This window comes from Nyctereutes procyonoides, unplaced genomic scaffold (assembly GCF_905146905.1).
Source record: "Nyctereutes procyonoides isolate TBG_1078 unplaced genomic scaffold, NYPRO_anot_genome, whole genome shotgun sequence".
NCBI classification, from domain to species: domain Eukaryota; kingdom Metazoa; phylum Chordata; class Mammalia; order Carnivora; family Canidae; genus Nyctereutes; species Nyctereutes procyonoides.
In genome coordinates this window covers 43,242,047-43,268,032 of record NW_026575030.1, presented here as the reverse complement: position 1 = coordinate 43,268,032, position 25,986 = coordinate 43,242,047, and the positions used below count along the sequence as shown (strand labels likewise).

The 25,986-nt window shown below is 36.9% G+C and overlaps 1 protein-coding gene across 3 annotated transcripts in view; it reads left to right on the top strand.

Annotated features, from left to right (window-relative positions):
• The window catches only part of COL8A1 (collagen type VIII alpha 1 chain), a 140,264-nt gene that overhangs the window by 80,241 nt on the left and 34,037 nt on the right, over window positions 1-25,986 (top strand). For 2 of the 3 annotated variants that reach the window (XM_055316326.1, XM_055316324.1), the window contains exon 2: window positions 7,150-7,260. The gene's annotated coding sequence lies outside the window, so the exon portion shown is untranslated. Of the gene's footprint in view, window positions 1-7,149; window positions 7,261-25,433; window positions 25,507-25,986 lie in introns of all 3 variants that reach the window. The other variant, XM_055316325.1, reaches the window with a different exon arrangement.

Genomic DNA, 25,986 nt, shown 5'->3' with positions numbered 1-25,986 from the left:
TTACATTTTTGTAAAATTCAGATGAAGGATGAAGTCATTCTTTAGGACAGGGTAAAAAAGGGAAATGAGGCCTTACGGCCCTCCCTCCAGTTCTCCAAATTATTTATGAAGCCAAATCAGACACACTATCTATGAGAAGATAAAAATAGTTCCCAGATGAAATCAGAGAGGGAGACAAACTATGAGATACTCTTAAATATAGAGAACAAACTGAGGGTTTCTGGAGGAGACGTAGATAGGGAAATGGGGTAACTGGATGATGGGCACTAAGGAGGGCACTTGACAAGATGAGAGGTGTTATATGCACCTGATGAATCACTAAACTCTACTACTGTAACTAATAATATACTCTATGTTAATAAAATTTAATTTTAAAAAAAGGAAAGAGAAAATGAAAAAAATAGAATTGCCTTGCCCACTTATGTTCTTCTAAATCTTAGCATTTTAAAATAATTCAGATGCACAGTTTTAAGCAACCCAGATGCCTAATTTAATAGCATTATTAACCAGTGAACAGTTACCATGCTCCAGACAACTGCCTGAATCAGTAAAGTAAAATACAGTGTGGAAAAACTCTGGGATAATGTCAGTGGGATAAGAATAGGATGTTCCTTCATCTTGTTGATTCCTTATTCACCGGCCTTCTTCCACATTGCGTGAAAGAATAGAACCTGTCTTCTCATTGCCTTTACTCATTTGTTACACAGTTATGAGGATTAAATGAAACTGTACAGATAACACAATTAGCAAGACTGGCCCAGAGGACATGTTTAATAAACATGTATTTCCTTTCTCTTCAAGAATCATAAGAATGTGGCCAGCCTGCTTTGTGGAGGAAATTCAAAACTGGTGAGGACAGACTATGTTGAAATACTTACTCAAACTTGCGCCTGAGTGTCTGAATGTTACATAATTTCTGAAATAGTATGGCATATCTATAAATAGCAATTCATACTTTTCTCATGGATTTTATAGAAATGGATCTCATTACTATAGAATCTTGTGATCATCCCTGGACATTAAGGCCCAACCAGTAAAGGCCTGCAATCCCTAGCATAAGTGACAAGAGGAACGGCTTAAATTCCCATCCACGCAATGGGATAATTATGACATCTCTGCATTCTAGGGGTTTAACAGAAACCCTGTTTTTGACACTTGCAGTGCTGAAAGGGGATCTTTTTTTTTACTAAGACTTGTTCATTATTCAGTAAATAAATCACATGGTCTACAGCAGTAAAAATATGGGTGGGAGATGCATATTCTTCATTTCAAAGCAAGGAGCCTGTTGAGTGGTGGTATGGTTCTAAAAGTATCTGATTTGACAGGGGAGCTCTCATCACACTCCTGAAATAATTTTATGCTGTTATGATTTTGTTTGTGTTTTTTTTTTTCCTTTTTCAAAATTGAAGCGATGTACTTAACTTTAATCAGAACCATCAAAGCTTTTTTAAAAAATGCCCTTATAGAGATCCCTGGGTGGCGCAGTGGTTTGGCGCCTGCCTTTGGCCCAGGGTGCGATCCTGGAGACCCGGGATCGAATCCCACGTCAGGCTCCCGGTTCATGGAGCCTGCTTCTCCCTCTGCCTATGTCTCTGCCTCTCTCTCTCATTCTGTGTGACTATCATAAATAATAAAAAAAAATGTCCATATAATGTTAAATTTCTGGGGTTTTTTAAAATTTTATTTATTTATTTATGAGAGACCCAGAGAGAGAGAGGCAGAGACACAGGCAGAGGGAGAAGCAGGCTCCATGAAGGGAGCCCAAAGTGGGATTCGATCCTGGGTCTCCAGAATCACACCCTGGGCTAAAGGCAGGTGCTCAACCCCTGAGCCACCCAGGGATCCCTGGGTTGTTGTTGTTGTTGTTGTTGTTGTTGTTGTTGTTTTTTTAAAAAAAAAGGATGTCAAATGCTGTTTCTTTTGCACTGCTAAGATATGTTTCAGAAGTATAAGATGTATTTCTAATGCATCCAGCAAATATTTATGGAACACCTACCATGTGCCAGGCCTAGTTCTCATAGCAAGGAATGTCACAATAAACAAAATAAACAAGTTCCCTGCTGTCAAGGAGGGATGGGAAGTGAGGAAACATTGGTGTTGAGGCAAATTATAAATTAGTAAAATGTATAATTAAGGAAGATATAACTGCTACTGTGCAATTAAAGAGGATTAGATTAGAGATAATTGAAGATGAGTGGTTGACTTTAGATTGAATGGTGAAGAGAACCCTCCCTAAGGAAACGAGATCTACATTGAGATTTAAGTGACGAAAGGCCCAGCCGTGCATGATTCTGGGGGAAGAGCATATTAGACAGAGGGACAGCAAAGGCCTGAAGTTGGGTCCCAGCATAATGTTTTCTAAAAGGAGAAGGTCAGTGTGGCTGGAGAGTAAAAGGCAAGGGGAAGAAGGTTAACATCGGGGGGTAGGCAAAGTTGGAATCCTATGGCACACGCAAGCCAGAGAAGTTTAAGTCTGTTCAAGGGGCTATGAGGAGCTATCAGGTGCAAGGGGGGTGGGGCAGTAAGCAAGAGAATAGCATGATCTGACTGACTTTCTCAAAGTTCACCCCATCTGCTGTGTGGAGAGTGGGGAAAGAATAGGTGCATTTTTAATGCAATCGGAACCATTGAAAATTGGTAAGAAAATTGTTTGTGTTTGCTTTTGTTTTTGAGATCTCTCCAAGGTGTAAGGACTAGACTATTGTGGAAAGGGATAAATAGAGAGAGTCAGAGTGGAAGAAATTTTAGTGAATTTGGAAAGTGATGTGAATTAGGATATGAAGCTCAAATGGTGTCCTTGGGTTGTAAGAAAAGAAACAACACTAATTGAGAAACAATTATGCTTATTTTTACATACGTAATCTCTTTTAATTATCACTACCATCAATGTTATAGTTACTTAGCCCCATTTTTCTTATATGAAAACTGAACCTCAGAGAGAGATAAATCAAATTTCCAAATATCCAGCAAAAGCAAGTGGGAAATCCAGGATTCAAAGCTTGGTCTATGTGACTTAAAGCCCTGGTATTTTTCTACTCTAATATGATGTCTCTAGATCAGAATTAACAAAATATCTTTGAGATTTCATTCTAAATAATAAAATAATATTCTGTAATATAAAATACATAGTTTATTTAATGGTACTGATTGACATTTAACTTGTTTCTATATTTTTGCTCCTATAAATAAACTGTGATAAACATTTTATATATTATTTTACCTGATTTCTGTTACTTTCTCACTTGAATTCCTAGAATCCTAGTAGTATCAAAGAATAGGATATTTTTTAAGCTCTATTCATGTAATATCAATTTATTTTCCAGAAAACTTGTGCCATTTAAACTGCCACTTAACCCAAACCAGCATTAAGTATAATTTTTTATCTTTGCCAATTTGATAAACAAACTTTTAATTCTATTGTTTAATTCCTTTACTTACGAATGAGATTGAACATTTTTATACATTTCTTAGCCTTTTCATTTTTCTTCTGTGAATTTTATGTCCACTTAATTGTCTGTTTTCCTACATGGTATTGCTATTTTTTTATTGATGATTTGTAACAGCAAATCAGCAAAACAGTCTTTATGAATTTTTGCAAATAACTTCCCAGAGTGTATTTCACACTTAATTTTCAATTTTTCATTATAAAAATATTATACATAGAAGAGGGTATGTATGCTCCACTTATCTATTGCTGTATAACAAGCCACATCAAAATGTAGTGGCTTCAAACAACAAACATTTTATCTTATCTCACAATTGCATGGGTCTTGGCTAGTTACTTTTTCTGCTCTTATGGCTTTACTTACCTGACAGGTTGGCTGCACTAAAGAGCCCTCAAATGGCTTTACTCGCATGTTTAGTGACCTGGTAAGGATAGAAGAAAGACCAAGTTCTGCCCACATTGCCAACTGGAGCACCAACATGTGGCTGCTCCTACACCGTGGTCTCGGGGGGGGGGGTCATACTTCTTACTTGAAGGCCCAGGACTCCAAAAGACAGTATTTTTGAAATAAGGCAACAACTTTGTGGCCTTGTATGAGCCAAGTTCTCGAGTTACATGGTGACATCTCCACTGTGCACTATTGGGTAAAGCAGTCACAAGTCCTCCTAGATTTGATGGGAGGGAACACAGAGGAGGATCAAAGAATTTGTGGCGATGTTTTCAAACTCTAGGTAGGGTATAAAATTGTTTAAAGAATAAATAAAACTCCCCTTTACTATTAATTTTGTTCATAATGTGTTTATTTGCAACTGGTTTTTAAGTATTTATATAACTTTATCGCTTTTTCTTTGTGATGTTTTCCATTACTTTGTGATTCATTGTCTAAATTACTTTCAAAGTGTCTGTCTATAAAATCAAGGCATTGTCAAGTGAAAGGGAATAAAGGGAAAGGAGAGAAAATGAGTGAAAATATAAGTGAGGGTGACAAAACATGAGAGACACCTAACTCTGGGAAACAAACAAGGGGTAGTGGAAAGGGAGGTGGACAGGGGGCTGGGGTGACTGGGTGACGGGCACTGAGGGGGGCACTTAATGGGATGAGCACTGGGTGTTATGCTATATGTTGGCAAATTGAACACCAATAAAAAAGTTAAAAAATATATTTGGAGAGATGACTTTCAGGTCTTTAGATACTTTAAGTATTATGTATTGTAGTTGAATTCATTTAATTTAATTCTTAACCCTTTTCATCCTTTTCATCCTTAAATTGCCATGAACAACACATTTGAAAATGCATATAAATATGCAGGTCGAACCATACTTTTAATTATGCAGGTTGCTGTGTGGAGGCAAAAAAAAAAAAAAGAAAAGGAAGAAGAAGAAGAAGAAGTCTAACTAAATAGTTCTTGCTTAGTATTTTGCCACATTTTTGGCTCACTCTTCCAAAATGAACTAAAATACAATGAACTACTTTTGGCCTATATAGCTAGTTATTCTTTTCAGGTCTTGCAATTATATTTGAATATTGAATAATTGATTTATTTTTAAGTGGTGATTGTAGCACTCTCTCTTACAGTGTCTTAATTGGCAAAGAAAAAAAAAAGCATCATCCCATAACAGCAACAAAAAAAAGTAGCAGTTATTTTAAAGGACATTCTTCTGGCTAATAGGAAAGAACTCATTTAAAACATGTTATAAACACTCAATAAATACTAAATGATGATACTCACCTCCTGTTCTAAAAAGGTCTTTTCAGTTATTTTCTCTGCTTCCAGTGTTGCATTTCAAAAACTGGTTTTGTCATCTATCTGGGTGCGGAACCGTGAAAGCTATGCAAAGAGTCATAAAATGAGTAAGATGTATGACACACACATGATAGCAATCCTCAGCATTTCTAGCTATCCTGCGTATCTTTCTTCTATTTTATTTTCACCACATGCTGAAAAGAATTAATTTTGGAAGAAGACATTGGAAAAAATTGTATTGTCTGATACAGTTAACCACCATGAGGGCAGGGGTCTGTACTTTTTTTCCCAACATTTATGCATTGTGCCTCACACATAGCAGTGCTCAGTGAGTATTTGCTGAAGAAAAATTTGGGCATAAGCCCAGCAGTATTTATCAGCCTGTTTCTCCTGTCCAGTCTGAATCTGAAGAGGTTCTTTTTTCATGGGGCAGCTGTTTGTGCAGTATCTCCTTCATATTTGTCTTTACTAAATGCCAGTCACACCATACGAGGAATGAACTGGAAGAGTCAAACCCCTGAGTCCATTTACCATCATTGAACTTAATTATTAGAGATCATTTGAGATCCCATGGCTTTCTAGAGACAAAAGATTCTCAAATCACCTATGGTGATCTCAAACTATATTTATGCCTGAGAATTCACAAGTTAAGCCAAAGTTCAGAGTGTTGGTGTATCCAGCCATCAGGCCTGTGCACACATATTCAAGATCGGGCTTTGTGTTTTAGGGACACTTGTGTTTTACAGACATTTAAGCAACTAGAAGACATTCAAGTACTTCTTCGTTTCATGTTAAATGCAGAATACAGAAAAACTCTAGATTTCTACTCTCTACTAGCCACAAGTAGATATTTAAATTTAAATTTATTAAAATGAAATAAAACTAAAACCTCAGTTCCTCACTCACACTAGCCACCTTTCAAGAATTCAATAATCTTATGTGGCCAGTGGCTAACATATTCAATAGTGAGATATGTAACATTTCCATTTTCACAGAAAGTTTTACTGAATATTACTGCTCTAGAATATATCACTTATATCGCATTGCAGAAAATCTAAATTGGATACCTGATTCTACACCTACTTCTTAATCAACCAATCATGGATTTTAAATCTTTTTATTTATTTGAATGTCTGAAGTTGTTCCTATTGAAATATTTTTTGAGCAACAAATGTAGAGAATATTTCCTAAACAAATGTCTATGAAATATACCAAAATAACTTAGAGAGTCTCTATTATCCAAAGCACAGTTACATTTCTGAAAATTGAAGTTAAGTGGAGAGAAATCCCATATGATTTGTAAAAAGTCCAAATTACAGATGATTTATAAAATATATTTAATTAAATTATATCCAAAGCTCAAATGAAAACCTACAAGTGTTGCCAAATTAAAGTTCTATCAGATCTGACTTGATAAATAACAAGGAATAATTTCTAACTCAAATACTGATGCATGCAAATTAGATGGAAATATGTTGCTGGGAAAGTTTACTCTTCTTAAATAAATCTAACTTTTCTCCCCTAGGCATTATTTCTTCAAAAATTTGCTTCCTCTGTAGCTAATGCCAAATCCTTTCTAAATTACCTCAAATCTGTGTTAATGAGAAATAATTTAATGACAACACATAATAATATCCATGAAAAGGAATAAAGATGTACAATAGATTATCTAGACAAAAACTCTCTATAGCATGTGTGTTAAAACAAATAAGTGCATATTTGCATATGTAGAAACACAAAAAGATGATTCTCTCCTAAACAGTATACAAGGATCTCTAATATCTCCTAAACGTGCACTTATGTTTTGGTCAATAATAGCATTTTTTTAATTGAAGTATGTATTTATGCATTTCTATTATATGATTTCTCCTTTGATCCCAAAATAATATACTTTGATGATAATTCAGCTTTCTTGTTGTCTTCCAATTGAGTCAAAGTATCCTCTTTTTTCTACCTCAGAAGCTGTTCTGGAAGTGTAACAGCACCTGGTGCAGAGACAGAAACCAGCTCCAGGTGTGCCACAGGAAGGCATAAGCAAGGACACTGGTTCTTGGCCAGCCAAGTCTAAATGTAAGTGTGAGAAACAATGGAGGGTGGTGCAGCGGGCCAGCCCTGGGTGGTCAGTCCCAGAGCACGGGGGACGGTTGGCAGACACAGAGGTATCCGGCTTGCCTGCAGGTCCTGTGTCCCATCCCCATCTTCACTGCTGCAAAAGCCTTGAGACCATGGCTAATGCCAGGTTTTAAAATCCCCCAGGGTACAATACATGTGCAGAGTGTGATTCTAGCTGATTTTTAAGCCCAGGCATGTTGAATAGTCTTAAAATAATTATTTCCATAGGACCCGACTAGGTATCCAAGTGTTCACCAGATGCTAGCAGCTAGATTTTGCAGAGGAAAATTGCTAACTTAAGCTTCTTTTCATGATTCAGCAGAGGGTTTTAAGTAATAAAAGATCTGGAGATTTGTAAAATAAATAATTCCAGTGCAAATGGGAAAATTGAAATAATCTTATCATCTCCCAGTCATGTCTCTATGTGCTTTTATGCCATTATCAAGTTTCTCTTAATTGGACCAACGTTTTGTGTCTTTTTATTTTTTCTGGTTGATACTTTATAGTTTTAAGTTATGAGCTGTAATGAAGAAATGATTCCTTTCAGATGACTGGTGACATGTACTGAATTTTCCTAATGGCAATCTAGGATGTTTGAAACAGAGCATAATATAACAAATACAGTTCTATACATGTGCAATATTGAATATATCCACAATTAATAAACAACAGCATGCCAATAATTCTTTAACTGATCTCTTAGTCAAAGCAATTAAAATATAAAGTACATCATTAATTTTTGAACTTTGATTGGAAAAAAAAATCCTCACCATTATTTCTGACGAGTAGACATTATCTCATAGTATTTGCAGCCATCCTCTGCTTATTACCACTGCCTGGTCTTAAGTGTGACTTTTGGACACCCAACTCCATATTTCCTAATATGGATAGTACAATGGCTTTTCATAGTCAATTTCGTTTTATTTAGTAATTTGAAGAATGAATAGTTAAGATTCCTCAGATTTTTACATTCTCACTCAAGGTGCACGTGAACAAAAAGAAAAGTGTAGCATTGGGCCCTACAGCTAATGCCACATGACCACATCCTGTCTTAAATGAATTCATTCAGAGTTTTTTGAATGCAAATGCAAATACATTAGTAATTTTCTTGAAGTATCACATTTTTACTACAGGTACCTCTAATTGTTTTGGCTGGATTCCATCAAAGCCAGATGTTAATCAAATGAAATATTTATAATGCAAAACCATTGAATAAAAAATAGATGTCCTTTTAAGCAAGAGCTTATAGGACTCAAACCAACCGTGTATTTTGGAAAAGCTGATGAAGGAGGTATGACTCTGTCACATTCATAATGTCAGGATAAGGCTCTGAACTCAATCCAGAGAAATTTTATAATTGTCGCAATCAACTACAGGCTTAGCTTCTGGATTTCTTGTAACAAAATCTTGCTGCCAAGGACATTGATGGGCTCACCCAGTAAAAAATTGCAATAATAATGTTAAACTAAATCATAAAAATGCAGGAGGTGGTTATTATAGGGTAGAGGAACTACTTGTAAAGTTATGGTGGAAATATCAAAAATACATTTTATTGGACTTTTAAAAAATTAAGCTTTGTTTTTAAACTAGGGTGCAAAAGCAATAAAATGTGAAGGTTACTCAAAAAAAAAAAAAGATTTCATTCAATAGTCAACAGCAATGATTCAGCAAATGAAAATAAAAATTACATTAATTCAACACGGTCATCAACTCAGGCAGGCCCAAAGCTTGTATATAATAGTTTTCTAATAAAAATAACCAGCCGAAAGTCATTTTTATGAAGGGATTTTGACAGAAGAAAGAATAAAGAACTTTTTGAATGGGTTTCTTCTAGTGAAAACGAACTTGGTTTGTGCCTAATTTCACACAGTATAAAGCTCTAGATATTTTGTGTGGCTTTAAAGTTCTATGAAGAAATTCATTTGAAATGAATGTAGAAAATAAAAAATGTAAATAAGAAAACCATGATAGACTTACAGTTAGGAAAATGGAAATAGGTCATGGTAACTAATCCTCTGTGTGCCCTTCAAAAGTAAAGAATGTAACTTTTAAAATTATTTTTGAGTAATCTTGAATTACCCTTCTAGTCATCTTTCTTAGTTTCTGAAAATATAGATGGCTGAGTCATATGTCATAGACATTTTGGTAGACAGATTCCCTATTTTTTTCCAGTTAAATAACATACATCTAGAAGTGACAGTTATCATGGAAATAAACTCCTTTCACTCATTAAAATGCCTAATGTGCCTTATACACAGTGAGCACTTAAATAGTATGGATTGAATTATTCCAACTTTCTGTTCAGAGATTAGTGTGTCTCTTAGATTCACACTAGAGAGGTGTCTCTCACACATGGGAATTAAGGAGGTACATCTGTAACCGAAAATAGCCATGGAAAACCTGCTGAATTGATCCATGTCTGTTTTATTAATCAAGCCCACTGCAGAAGGGCTTTCTTGTACTATAATTTGGAGGTAAATAGAATGGGGAAACCACAGTTCAATTTAGAAGTTGTTTGAAACACTGAAGAACGTGGGATTTTATATTATATGACAGCAATAAAGTCCAATCCTTGATGGTTGTAATTTGGATATATAAGTATATAAATATCCTATATGTATAATTTTAACTTCAGAACATATGACAGTGGTCAAGGAGACCCTAACTAGTAACAACCTAATATGGTTGTTACTGACACCCTCTTCCTTATTTCTTTTTTTAGTTGAAAGGTTTGGAGGGTTTTTTTGTTTTGTTTTGTTGTTTTGTTTTGTTTTAAAGCTAGCTTGGTACGAACAGCCTTTAGTTGAAGCAGATGGCTGGAAGTTAGAAGCCTCAGATTCTATCTTTGATTCTCCTACCAACTGGGAATGTGGCCTTGGGCAAGTCTTGAGAGTAAATCTACAATAACAAGGGCAATAATGCCTTACATATGTATCGTGCTTTATGATCTAGTAGAGCACTTACACATACAATATCTTATTTAATCTTTTTTTCCCATGCCCCCTGCCCTCCCACCCCGCCCAGTCTCCTAAGAGGAGTATGGCAGTTACTAACAACCACCATTACAGAGAGTAGAAATTTGAGACCCAGAGACACTAAATCACTTGTTCACAGCCATTTCTATATCAGATGTCAGAGCCAGGAACAGGCACACATGACTCCAAGCTGGTCTTTGTCTTCTCACCTCTATACACCGCCACCCTCTGGTGCCTCCCGAGCTGAAACCGAACAACACTGCCCAATAAGGTAGCCATGAGCCACAGAGGGTACTGAGAGCTCTTGAAATGTGGCTAGTCCCAGTTGAGATGTATTGTGAATGTAAGATACATGTGGGATTTCTAAGACTTTGAATGAAAACAAAGAAGAATGTAAAATATCTCAATACCTCTTATACTGATTGCACATTAAGATGATAGTGTTCTGGATATCTTGAGTTAAATAAAACATTAAAATTACTCTCACCTGTTTCTTTTAACTTTTTTAATGTGGCTACTAGAAAATGTGAAGTCATCTATATTTCTCTTTGTTTCTATTGTCTGAATGGTTCATACTGTTTGTTTTGGGCAGAGAGGACTAGGGGATTCCATTGTTTACATTGTTTGTTTCACACTGTGAAAACTGTATGCACCCGTCTTGATGTGGCTGAGACAAATTTCCAAAGATTCTGTTAAACATAGAGCAATGCAGATTCATAGTTGCAGTTTGGTCCTTCTTATACACCTTCTGCATGCAGGGGAAATGTCAGATTCCATTAGCTGATGCCTCAAATTGTTCACTCATTAAAAGCAGTCATGTTATACTTGCTGAATGCTTGAAAGGCTTAGACTAAAAGTACCATGGAAAGAACTATAAATTATATTTATGACTCTGTAGCACACTTTAAAATACATTCCCATTAAATATTATGAGTGAATGAAACATTAGAGTATTAGGTGATACAGGCAATGTAAATAGTAATTATATATAAATTTATTATAAAATATGGCCTATTTTATTCCCCCTACCAACTCTTTAAGACATTTTATGTATAACCTCTAAAGAAGGATCTTATTCCTGTTTTGAAAAATCTAACTGAAAGTTCTCAGGAAAAAATGGGTTTTCACTTAGGAGAAAAAAATATATATAGCAAAAAAATAGTTCAAATAATTTAAAGCTAATATCTACTTGGCATCATGTGGACTCAGCACTATGCTGAGAGTTAGATCAAGATTATTTCATTTGGGGATTTGAAAATTAGCAGCAGGGAACAGAAGCTAAGCTCTTCACCACTGCTGCCTCTTACTGCAATGCTATTAGAAATCACAATGCAACCTATCACAAAATACTAAAACATTTGGAATTTATTCTATTTCTATTCATTTCAACTCCACAAGGGTTTATCCAGCAAATACAATGGATCAGGAAGCTTCTAGACACTGAAGGAATATTGGGTAATAAGACCAGAGCTCTGCCCTCAAAGCTGGTAGGCTTATGAACATGTTTTTGAAAAATACATACTTATAAAGAAGACTATATGAAGGAGGAGTTACTCTTCACTTTCTAAAGATTTCAACAAAATTTTTTGTTATTTTCTTTATGTACAATATTTTTCTTTATGTCATGACAGAAATCTTTATGATGCTTCTCCCAGTGTGTCGACATGTGCCTGTTGTTTGTAAAGCAAAAGTCTCATGTTAAAAAGGCAAAACAAAACAAAAAAACAGAAACCCAAAAACAGTGTGGTATGAATTTCAGAGGTGCGTTTTCCTGTACATATTATATATACCCACTTGGAGGAAAGTGGGCTGAAATAATCTTAAATATTTTCTGGAAAAAGGAGAATGAAAACAAACAGAAAGGGACTTAAATCAGAATGGCACTGAAAATCACAAAACAGTGAAAATTGAAGAGTTTTATAATTTTTAATACAATAATGTATTTATTCAATGTTACCTTTGAAGGTAGATATTAAAAATTGTGTAAATTAGATAATTATATATTAATTTTTAAAAGCAGGTTTCAAAATATAATGTAGAACTTGTTGCCAGTTCCTTAATGTCCTTGATCACCTAGAATAAAGAAAAAGGAAAAGGAAAATAGCCAACTGTGGGTAGCAGAATCTTAGACATCTCTGTGTTATTACACTTTTCTGTAATAGTTTCAAGCACTGCTTTTATAATAAGTAAATAGAAAAACTTTTGTAATCGACTCCAAAACTACCTATAAATGAGAAAGACAAAAACTGTCTCTCTGAGAGGAGTAAAATGCAAATTTTCTTCTCAATCACAAAATTTAGAAATAAGAATACATTTTATAGGTTCTCCTTTCGGGCATTATCGCCCTTCCTTTGGTTCAAGATAAAGCACCCTATGGACTATTCAAATTCTCTAGACAAGAAAGGTAAACAGGGTTAGGTTTTCTGGATTTTCTTGAGGAAGTCGTTTATCCTCAGCTGTGAACACAAGTGGAAAGATCAAGGTTATAATATGGGCCCTGAAGGTCGAAATGGTTATTGCAGCCATCAGAAAAGAACATCATCATGTAAAGTGCAACCCTTCCACCTTGAAATAAATTGGCCATCCATCATTTCCAATGGTGTCTCCTTAAAACTGGCCCTAGCTCTTAGCCCTGGAGATGTACAAAATGTCTTGTGGGACTATATCATATAATCACATCTTTGAACTGGATAAGGTCTAAGTGATCCTAAAAAGTGAAGTGTAGAGTATTTTAGGCACCCCAATTAAAAATTCATGAACAAATATTTGGTTTGATAACTCCTTTATGGAAATAACACTAAAATTTTACTACCAAAAAAAACTCAGAAATGAGTTCTTTGGGCCATTTAATCATTAAGTCATAAATCCACAGAAAGGAGCCTTCTAGATTATCTCATCAAATACCAATATTTTGCAGATGAGAAAACTAAGAAGCAGAAAAATTAATTTCTAAGGTAAAAAATGAAAATACCAAAAAATATCCCAAAGAATCCAGGAAGTTCTGGAAGCTTACCTAGAAAGAGCTAGGTATTCCAAATCCTACCAAGAACTTTGTAACTTGAGTTTTTAGTTTGGTTGTGGGTACTGCTCTGCAAGGAAGAAGAGATGCTATCTTGACTAATATCCATATAATACGTAAAAAGCACATTCACGGTGAATGTTTATACAGTAAAAACCAAAAATATAACAAAGCCAATGATTTCAGACCAGATCACTCATTCATTACTTAGCTTCCTTTCTTCAGTGAGTCAAATAATTGAATGAGCTTCCTTTGCCGTTTTTCAGACACAAATCATCTATTATGATGAGAAACTGGCTACTTCCAAGTTTCTGATAGACCAAAGAATAATGGGACATTCATTCCATGAATTAAAAAACAAAGGCTGTCGAAATCCTTCTGATTTTATGCATTTATAAAAAATATGCTTACAATAAAATTATATTTATTGAACACATATTCCTCTTACTTCAAAAATATATACTTACTATGCATTATGGAGATCATTGTGGGACAAATAAGTATTTAAGGCTCTTTTTCCCAGTTCAATGTCTATCTAAGAAATAGTAACACTTGATTTTAAGGAAAATTATTTCTGTTGTCATCTATAAAAATTGTCACCTGTAAATTAGGAATAAGAGTAGACTCTCACAAAGTTGTTTAAGGATTAAATTAACAGTATATATACAATGTTTAGTGCAATACTTGGTGCGTAGTATTCAAGAAGTGTCAGCTATTAGTAGTCATAGTGATATCGTTATTATTTATAACATGGTAATTCCTCCACATGCACCCTTCCCCTCCATCAGACCAAACTCTTGTGGTTCCCCACACTGGTTCATGGCTCCACGCCCTGGCACATGCCGATCTTTCTTTTTGAATATCCTTTCCCTGCTTCTCCCGATGAATTCCTCCATACCAACCCCCAAAGTTCAGCTCTGAAGCTTCCTCCTCTTACAGCTTCCCTAATCCCTTTGCCTGTCTTAACTGTGCTCACCTGTTTCCCAGGGTGCCCTGCATATATGCCTTTCCTAGCAATTGAGGATGTGACTCTTTTTTTACTTGATCCTCCTCACTTCTGACACACATGCACACATACACACACACCTAGGACTGAAAATGCATCACACTCCATTTTTTATCCCTGCAGAAAGGTCAATTGAAATGAATGAACCAACTTCTGTACAAAAGATAAGGGTTTTTTTTTTTTTTTTTTTTTTTTCCCTCTTCATGAGTAGGAATCAGGCTAGAATGTGTACTTGGTAGTCTTAGTTTTGAAGGGGAAATTGGATGAGGGTGGGAAAAGCTGGGGGATGCAACTTGGCAGTCCCTGTGACCTGACTCTGCCACAAGCCTACCCTGTGGTCTTCAGTGAGTCATTTAACTTCCCTGGACTCAGTTTCCTTCTCAGCAAGATGAGCAGGTTGTGCAAAATATTCTCTGAGGATCTGCCACTGCCAACATTTATATGATGCTAAGCATTGGTTCCTCTCAGTGGTTCTCAAACTTTAGCAGACCTCAGAATCCTCAGGAGGCCTTGTTAAAACACTTATTTCTGGGCAGCAGGTCTGAGAGGGGAACCAAGTTATTTGCATGATAACAAGTTCCCAGGTGATGCTGAAGCTACCAGTGGAAGGATCACATTTTGAGATTCACTGATTAATCTTAACACAAGATTGTGACACTGTCCTGTAGTCCCCTGGCCAAGAGCACTTCTGATATGCAAATTCACAAAAGGATGGAGGCAGATAAACCCAGGCTTCTGTGAGGTTGCCACAGGACTGGGAGCCTGTGGGTAAGTCCTAAGAGTGGCCGCAGAAGGCAAACAGTCCTGTTAAAGGCCCACCTCATGGGGAAGAGGCAGCCTGAGCACAGAAAATAGATTCCAGGGTTTGACCCATCCACTAAAACCCACTGCCGCTGAAGTAACAATGGATTACAATTGCCATCTAGTGATGGTTTTGAATTACTGCATCTAGAGACTACAATGAAGTGCTTTCTTTTGGACACAGCTCGTTGTTCGTTCTTTCTATTTTTCTTTTGTTTTTTTTTCTTTCTTTCTTTCTTTCTTTTTTTTTTAAACAAAATTATGTTCAAGATGAGAACCCTAAGAATAAACTCTAATGTGCTCTGGTTGTCTTCATTTGTATTAGGTGCTCTAAAAATAAATATATATATAGCACTATGCACAAGGCACAGAGCTAATACTTTTTATATGTTCAGTTATACACAGCAACCCAATGAGATAGATACAATTATTATCCCCATTTTACCAGAAAGGGAATATAACTGCAATGTACAAAAAAAAGATTTAAGAAACTTGACTGAGGTTGTGCAACCAGTAAAGTGATACCGCTGGAATTGAACCTAGACAGCTCCTGGAAAGGGATTAGTCTAGCCAGGCTCTCTCATATTGACAATTTAAAATAGTCACCAAAACAATTATTACCTATAAATAGTTATCAGGTCCTGAAAAAAAAATCTGAAAAAAATCTCATAAAATACATACTGAAGCAATGAGTTTTTTCTGATTCTTCCAAATGAAATCAATACGTGTACATAAAGGCATGCTTCTATCTACACAAGGTCACTGTAATGCAACAAAAAGAGCAACAACTTGAAATCAACTTCCAACTTGTTCTGCAACTTTGGACAACTTGCTTAACGTTTCTGGGCTCCACTTTCATACAGTAGAAATAAAATTAGAATGTAATTTACATTGAGAATTCTTTATAATCAGATTGAATTTTAGAGTTATCCAGTGTATGTGATCCCAAGAGCAAATGCAGAGATGATGGGCAGTATTCATATTGGTTTGTCTTAAATGGTCCTGCATGTGGGAGAAGAGCCAGGACAGAGGATTTGATTTTCTGGTCTATTGTCCAGAAGTGCAGTAAATAACACTCATGGCATTTGCAGTGGAGTGAAGAGCTCACTCAGGGAGATTTACATTTCCCTTGTCTTCCTGGATGCTGGACTTGGCCTGTGCACCTGAACTGTGCACTCCTGCCTGTTCCAGACTCCCAGGAGTCCTCACCAAAGGGCTTCTGCAGAAAATTCACATCTTTGCTGGTGGAATTGAAGTTCAACCTCCTTCACTTCATACTTTTATCAGAGATTTGCTTGGATTTAAAAGCCCAGTCCTTGCTAATTCTTTTGGCTTCTTATCTAAGACTTCTGTTACTAAACTATTTCTTACCTCAATAAACCAAACACTACAGAATGGTTACCAAAATAAAGTACTAGTGGTTTCTTTGTATTGTGTATTTATAATATGCTAAGATCTGCTGATATAAATATTCTATATAAAGAAGGAAAATAAACATGTGGACAGAGCTACGGAAATAAAGGATAATAATTAAAATAGAGTAGAATAAAATATCATTATCTCACTTTAGTAAATTTTTATGTCATTCCAAGTACTTACATATATTTAATCATCACAGCAAACTCAAAATCAAGTTAGATAAATTTTATTATCACAGACTTATTTGAGAAATAAGGGAAATTGAAGCACAGATTTTTTTAAATCAACTTCAAAGAAATAAGTGAATAGTTGAAGGTCCATATCCCAATTATTAGATCTATGCTTGCCCCACAATTATAGTTTCTTTCAACAATAAAATCTTGACACAAGGTGACTACCCTCTGATACTCTGAATTAAAAATAAGTCCCTTGTACAAATATGATTAGAGGTAAAAGATTAATTAGACCTTAATCATAGTAAAAAGTATTACAAACACATGTTTGTTGAGAATCTACTACGTGCCTGGCACCATTCTAAGTTAAGGGGATTTAGCAACGAATGGCGTCAGAAATGACATTCCAAGTTCAGAGCTTACACTCTATCTAGTTGAAGAGAAAACAATAAACAAGAAAACAAATAAATATGTAATACTGTGTCTGGTAATGAAGGAAGACCATTACCAGGGTAGTTGCAAGCATTGCTTTGAATCAGAAGATCCAGGCAGACCTCTCTGAGGAGATGACATCTGATCAGAGGTCCAAAGAAGGTGAGTTTGTGCAGATATGTGGGAGGGAGTTCAGGCAGAGAGAGAAGCAAGCGGAAAGTCCTAGGGTTGGGAGCCAGCCAAGCCTGTTCCAGAATAGTAAGGAGACCACTGGCTGGAGCACAATGACTAACAAGATGGTGTCTGCGAAGAGGCCAGTACCATAGTATGCATGCCTTACAGGCTATGAGGCAACTCAGAGTTCCTAGGATCTTCAGGAGGGTGACATGAGATGGTTTTGATAGGGCCCCGTCTACGTCTTTAAATCATCGGTCTGGTTTCTCCAGGCAGATCAGACCAGACGGGGGTGAGAGTGGAGGCAGGGCCTCCTCCTCCCAGTCCCAGTAAGGGACTAAAACAATGATCCAGGAAAAACATTATGGTCCCTTAGTAATAGTGGCTCAGGATGCATGTCTTTGGAAAGGTCCTGAAACTTGCTGATGCATTGGCTGTGTGAGAAAAGGACATATCAAGAACATTTCCTAGTTATCTAAAATAGTCCAGTTAATAGAAGCAGAAATAGAATGGTTGTTGCCAGGGACGGTGGGGGTGAGGGGGAATGGAGAGTTGCTATTAAGTGCATATAAAGTGTCAGTTGTACAAGATGACTAAGTTCCCAAGATCTGCCATTTGACATTGTGCTTATTGCTAATACTGTACCATACACTTAAAAACTGATTAAGAAGGTAGTTACCATGTTACCTGTTCTTACTACAAAAAAAAAAAAAAAAAAAAAAAAAAAAAAGCAGAAAAGAGAGGAAAGGAAGGGGGGGAAAGCATTGTTGCTATCCAAATAATATCAGACTTTAAAAACTGCAATAACTCTGAGAAACTATTTTTTAGAGAAATAAAATTAGTTTTTCAACGTTATCTTTAGTGAGTCATGCAATGTCATGTAATCATAGCTTACCTCAAAACTTAAATCTGGAATGTTATTATGCATTTTTCAAAATAAATATAAATCTGAAAAAGGGCTGCATAACCTCTCAATGTTTGATGCGGAAAAAAAAAAAAGAATGTCTCTGAAACTTTGAGCCTGAGCAACTGGATAAATAGTAGCACCATTTTCCAAAACTTGTAACCCTCTCACCCTCTCATTGTATTAATTAGTCTAATTTCAGAATTTTTAAATTCAAGAATCTTTAAGCTACATTTCCACTTTTTAAAGAATGAGCCATGTATACCAACGAGGATACTCTGCTATCATGTGGAATCCCACCCACAGAATTCTGAGCCAGACAATCAGCCTCAGCTGGTGTGATGTTTCTAAATGTTCTTTTGTCAAATAGTTTCAAAGACCCGTGACTAGAGAATTATAAAACCATGCCTTCTGTTTACGACATGTTTATAAATATGAATAATGGAAGCATAGCTCTCCAGGCTCTCAAGAAGTACAAGGTACAAATCTACGGTTCAGTTCAAAGGAATGTTAAATATCGGCCTGAGGTTTATACTCTTGAGAAAGAAATGTTACAGTGGAATCAGGGAAGAAATGTGCTGGGTTTGTGAGCCAGTGGCCCCTTTGTGGGAACCACAGTCTTGAACTGGGTCAGGCAACTATGTTGTACTGTGATTGGCCTCAGAATTTGGGGACAGTGCTATCACATCACCCATGCATGATTGATAAGAGCAAGAAAAGACTTTTGGAGTTCAAAGACTTAGCCAAAATCACCAGTAAGTCTGGGATGGAGCCAAAACTGAGTAAACAGGAGTTTTTAAATGGACACAGAAATTATTTGATTCATATTCAGAGAACACTAAAAGGACACCAAATTCCAAGGAAATTAGAACTATAGTCATTTTGTCAGGTCTCCATTTACATAGAGAACAGCTCCTTTCAACATTTTCACTTGTCTGATGGATAGTAACTAGCTATGATCGTTTTTGTAGAAGAAAAATAAATGAAATTTAATGGTGTATCAACTGTAAAGACAGGGGCCTTTCTGTCTTCTTTATTATTGTGTCCCCAGCAATTAGAACTGTACTTGGCACACACTGAGCACCGACCGAGTAAATCTTCACTGCATGTATAAATACATAAAAGCCTGAATAAATGATTAAATCTAAGAAAGGAAAGGAATCTTTTCTATTTGTGTAAAAAAAAAGCCATATTATTGGGTGAAACCTAATCAAAAAACAAGAAAAGTTTCTCTCTGAAGGAACAGGACTTGTCTAATAAATATACTCTTTCTCTGGTGTCATAGTTGAGCTGTCACTGCCCTACATATTGATATCATTCACAGACATTGACTGGGTATTAGTGGATCTTGATCTTGATCTTTCACTGATTTTTATGTGGTCTACATTTTCTTATTTATTATTATTATTATTATTATTATTACTATTATTTACATTTTCTACCCATTCTCCATACTCTTGGTGAGGAGGATTACCATACCAACCTGAAGAGTTAAATAAAAAATCTGAATAACTGAATGCGGCCCTAAAACTTGTTTGTTTTTCTATCACCCTCTCAATTCTAAGATTCTCAGATCCATGTCTGAGATTCAAATTTGCCTTAAGCTTACATCAGTTCATTCACCCCTACCACTTTTGACCTCATCCTCAGGGGCAGCTTTTTTTCCATTGTCATCATTCTATGTGGCCATAGCTGTTGAATAGCTATGGATGGAAGTGAGTAAAGGGGGGGAAATAAAAACTTAAGATGGAGCTAAATGGGATACATCCATTCCCAGACCAAGGCTTCTTTAGGAAAAGTACTGGAAGCCTCACCTACACAGCTAAACTGGCCTGGGGTCCAGTACGGGTGTAAGAGACTGTTAGCACTCAGTCTCAAGTAGATGAGCATGAATCTGTCCTTTTATCAAATATTCTTTGAGATCCTTCTATCTAAGACCTTTTAGAAATGTATAGAAGTCATTATAAAGTGAGAAAATGAATAGGATACATTCTAGTAGAAAACCAAGGAGAGATGATAAAATAAAACTTTCCCATCTCCCTTTTTCATGACATTACACTTTAAAATTAGGTACAGGGAGGTGCCCACAGGAGGAATTTCAGTTAGGCAAACTTACTTACAAGTAGAATTTCTTCCAGGATACAAGAGCCTTTGGCAAACATTGGCTGGCACATTCTTCCTAAAAGGTAAAAGCCATTTTTTTTGGCAGGTTTTAAATGACACTTAAGAGTGTCAGGCAAACTTTCCAAGCCATCGCCAAAAAGCAGATTTATCCAAAACACACAACATCCTCAGCCAGCTCAAGATCAACAAAGAAGTTAGTCCTAACCATGACAGAATGTTAATTGTGAAATATAATTCCATGGTATTTATGGCTCCATAAACTGGGCAAAGCTACTCTTGGATATTAAGAGTTACTCCTTGAAATGGGACAATTGATTATACTTGATGCTATAACACATGCTGTATTAAAGGGAACCTCGAGTTGGTCACAGTCCATCCGTTAGGACATGGTTCTCTACTTTTAACGGGCTAAGAATCAACTGGAGCAAGCTTGTAGAAAATGTGGATTTCTGGTTCAGTCCCCAAGCCTATCTAGTTAGAGTCTGTTGGGGAGAGGAATGGAAAAAGGGAATGCCAGTGAGTAAGATGTGGATAATCTGTAAACCATATTGTCTGAGAATCACTGCACCAGTCTGAAGTGAAGGCCTTGGAGTTGCAACTGTCTCCATGCAACTCTTAATTCCTTGCACCTAGCACTGACACTGGCACCTGGTAGGTATTCAATGAATTGTTTAATAAATGAAAAGCAGTCAGCATTTATGGATGCCAGGCACTGTTCTTAGCATTCTACACATATTAACTCATTTCACTCTCACAAATAAGAGACTACAATTAGCTTTGACACTTGCTAGGCATTCTTCCTGCCACGGTCCAGGGTCACATGGCTGGATCCTTCATTATATTCAGCTTCCACCTTCCCAGAAGACCCCCCTCCCTCAACTGCCTATTTAAAGTTGCATCAATCCCACTCCCATCCAATCACAAGATCTTGTTCCTTTTCTCTCTAGTCCTTGCCTCTATCTAAAATGATCTGGTTTGGCTTATTATCTGGCTGCCTCCACTGAAATACAAGCACCATGAAAACAAGAATCTTACAGGCAATTCTTTGTCACTGCATCTCTAATGAAATAAGAAATAATATAATAAATCCAAAATAAAGGAATTGTGTTTGCTATATAGCTCCTTAGTTCTCTCAGAGCTTCCAAATTTTATCATAATAAGTGCAAAAAGCAAAAGAAAGAATTCTAACCCCAAAATGTCTGCAAAATAATTCCCTAATCTCTCCTGTCCCAAGTCATAGCATGGACATGAGGAAAAGTAAAAACTAAGTAAGGGTGAAAATGGAAAGCTTGGATAGATTTCTCACTCTATGGCTTCAAATATTTTGTTTGAAATGAACTCTTAGGACATTAGACCCCCTCATGTTCAAACTTAAGTAGAAAATACATTCCAAAATGAATTGTACATGGTATTTTTAGATTAACCTGTTTTTATTAGCCACACAATGACTTGGCTTTACTAGTTCAGAAACCTTTATCTGCCTGACACTAAAAGAGTTAGTTAAATCAGTGAAACTCAAGCCAATCACCTCGATGGTAAAAAGAATGGATATACCAATTCATTCCAAATGGCAAATGTGTCAGAATCATTGATTTTACCCTGTGCCAACAAAATCCAAATTAGGAACTGACTGTAGACTAAGTAGAGAGGAAGAAACTCATTTTCAATGAGTTCCTCATACAGTATGGCTCAAAACCATAGTCCTGAGGAAGAAACTCATTTTCAATGAGTTCCTCATACAGTATGGCTCAAAACCATAGTTCTTTGAAAGGAGTCACTTGCTAGTTGACCTCATATCAATGCTAGCCAAGCCTGTGCAGGGTTCTGACCGCAGATGACCAAAACAATCTCCTCTTTGAGTATGGTGTGGGTCTCCGGCAAAGAAGAGCTAGAGCTGAGGGATTGCTGCTGAATGAAGCTTTTTGTTCCAAGTAAAATTTTTACCACTTCTACTAAAATGCCAGAGAGTGAAATGTTGTCGGTGAAGTTATTGGATAGAACATACTCAAAAGCAACTAGAAACTTAAAAAAAATAGTTTTTCTTTTTTTAAATTTTGGGAATATCTTTTTGCTATGATCATGCCGGGAGTTAGCCAGACCTGGGCTGGCTCCAGTAGTCATCTCAGAGAATGTAGATAGGTCTGGGGAAAAACTTTCCATTTTTGAAGAATTACTGATCCCAAATCACATTCATTTCCACCAGTCATTGAGGCTTAGTATGAAACTTAGAAGTACTTAGATATGGGCAGGGGGTAGAGGAAGCAATGGGACCAACAGTGAAGTCTATTCTTACTACAGAAAGGTGAAGATCCTTTACAAAGACTTCACCTAGGACACATTTTGTTGCAACTACCCTCTTCCCTCATAATTGAGAAAGATTTAATCAAAATATTTTAAAAGATAAAGAGGAATTTATTTTCATTTTAAAAATTTCCAAGCGCAATCCAGTCAAAAGCAAAGATGATTTCTATGCTCACTACCCAAGCTCTCAAAACCATCTGGGTTAACTCAAAGTCAGGTTTAGCACATTTTGCTTTCCATTTTGTGAGCAAAACATGATTTGGATTACAAATTTCTCTGAGGTTCATGCATATAGCTGAGAGACTCTGTCATTTCCTTATCAGAAGCAACAGGAGAAATTCCAAATATGAGGAATCACAGAGATTTATTGCCTCAATTCCCAGCCTGACACTTGGCTCTCAGCACAAAGGGTAAGCAGCCAAAAAGAAGTCCTTTACTAAGGTACGAAAGGAACTGGATGTTTGTGAAGTCCAGACTTGGGAGTGACACAAGTGGAGGTTTGGGTTTTTACACAGCCAGCAAAACCTAGTCTGTTTGAAGTCGGATCAATTGATTTCTTGAACATTTCAAATAAGCAAAATTCTGCAGGAAATGGAAGCCAGATGCATTTTTAACTCAGGAGATCCTTGGAAGACAGGCAGAAAATAATCAAACAACATCCTCTAGTTTCATTTTGGCCCTCCTCCTAGATTTACTCTCCACACTATACATCCTACATGAGGTAGAGACAATGAATGAATAAACTTGGGGAGGGGTACAAGTAGACACTTGTTTTTGAAATCATTTAAATTTATTTAAAATAATTTTAAATTTATTTGCATATTAATTTTACTAAATTAAAAAATAAAAAATATGCATTTGATAGAAATGTATACCAAATTTTAAAATACCATGTTATTTGGAAGAGGATCTGAAACATTTCAAGAAGCATCAGTTGTGAAGCAGGCACCGTGCTGGCAATCTCACAATAACCCCCTGAGGTAGCTTGTTAATGTCATGGTACCCACAAAGAAACTGAGGCTCACTGAGATTATTCAGTGATTTGCCAGAGGCCACAATGATTATCAACAGGGAGGCTGAGATGGACTTACCAAAGGAGTCCCCAGTTGATCCTCAGGACTGAAATCCACATGGAAAGAATCTGATTTTTGAGACTAAGTTTCTTCTACACTAGCAATTGCTAGTGTCCACCTCCTGGTGCGTTCTAGAGGAATAAATTGGCCACTGGTGCTGAAGTTGGAACTACCGGGTCAGGAATAGTTGGCAGTTGTGTGCCTGCCAGGAACACCACCGTGCCAAGTACGCACCTGGAACTTTCCCCCAGGAACTCTGAGGGGAGAAGGAAGGGGTACTCTCCTCTCTGCAATAAGCTTGGCTTCAGGCACCTAGAGAAAATAAAAGAAACATGAAAAGAAGAAAACAGGCTCACCCTGCCACACCTACCTGCTACCTTGTTAACACCTTGTTCTTTGTACTTGTGACTTTCACAGAAGATGAAATATTCCTTTCCTCTGAACCTCACATATGCTGTCCAGAAGCCCCCAGGTTTCCTGGAACTTTTGTTAAGAATTCCAGCTATTCCAGCAATAATTTTCAGACACCAAGCTTTGGCTGACAGAGAACAGATACAACCAATGTCTGGGGATTTTCCCTCCTCTTTCTTCTACTTTTTCTTCCAATGAAACTGTCCCATTATTGGCTTTGATTTATTAATTATAATCATACTTTTCCCCCCATAAATCTTATTCGCAAGGCAAAGGAAGAATAAAAATAGTAATGGATAGTCATCCGTGGTATTTTGTTAGTTCTTCTCAGCTCTTGCTTTTGAATTATCTGCTGTTTCTTGGCCACGTCTGTGTGGGTAAAGACAATCATGGTTGCGGGATTTTTTTATATGTATCTACATTAATCAGATCCACCCCTAATATTTATGATGCTTTGCACAAGAGTACAAATGGAAGCCCACATACTATACACTGAAATCTTTAAAAGTTGAGACGCCTGGGTGGCTCAGTGGTTAAGTATCTGCCTTTGGCTCAGGTCATGATCCTGGGGTCCTAGGATCGAGTCCCACATCAGGCTCCCTTCAGAAAGCCTAGTTCTCTCTCTGCCTGTGTCTCTGGCTCTCTCTCTGTATCTCTCGTCAATAAATAAATAAAACCTTAAAAAAAAGAAATCTTAAAAGTTATGAATCAAGCCAACTGTTAAATAGTCTATCCCTCCACCTTGGTAAATAATACATTCATAACGACCTGGAAGGCCATGTTTAAAGTTAGAATTCTTGGACTCTTTGAAGTGCAACACCATTACATAGGGGCTCAAAGAGATCAGCCTATCCCTGGTTCATTTGTTCCCAACTCCAGCTTGGTCCTAGGCTATGAACCATAGACCATGCAAGTTTCACAACCATGCATGTGAACACCCTATCGATACAGCCAACTCCATCCACAATCCCTAACAAATAGCTACTCCCCAGCATCGTGCTGGACCAGGAGGTTGCACACCCTAAGAGGACAGTTCATCTCAGGAGGGCAAACCCTGAGATACTGGTAAGAGCTCAGGATCATTTGGGTAGAGAGTTCTAAGGTCTTGCATATTCAGAGCAGGGTCTAGAACAGTGTGGGCTCTGGACAGCACAGCCCCTTGGCTCCTCACCCCATGGCAGTTGGAGTAGGCACAGTTTCAGCAAGGTCAGGGCAGAGGCTCCTGCTGGCCCTAGCTGAGTGGTACTTGGAGTTCATGCCCCCTGTTGTAATGGCTCAGTGAGAATTAACCTTATTTACTGGGCACTTTTCATCCATAGCTTCCACATAAGAGTGAAAAGGCCTCTCAGAAGACTTAGAACCAGAGGCACAAGATCCATACTTTCACATAAGGTAAGGCATTTCTACCCCAGTACCACTGAGGATTATGCAATTTTCTCTTTAAATTACAAGTGCAGTCATCTGACTTCCTGCTCCAGTTTCCATGGTTCAAGGCCAACAAAGAAACAGAATCTGTTAAATATTTGAAAGGCGACACATTAACAATGAATTATTATCTAACATGGAAATAACTTTAATTAAGAGGAGAGAGTACATGTACATATTTCATTGTCACACATTTCTTTAGAAGACGAAACAGGTAGGAATCAGAGAAATGTACTCTGGGAGATGGGAGGGAGGGAGGGATGGGTTCCTTGGGTTTATATTTCTTCCAAGTGAGGTAAGCTCTGGTTCTCCCTGTGCGTCTGATTCCCTGGACTGGCTCCTACCTCTATCAGTGATGATAGCAACAATACTAACAGCTAATACATCCCACTTACTCTGTGCCACACATCATTCTAAGCACCTTACCTGTTTTACTTATTTAACCTG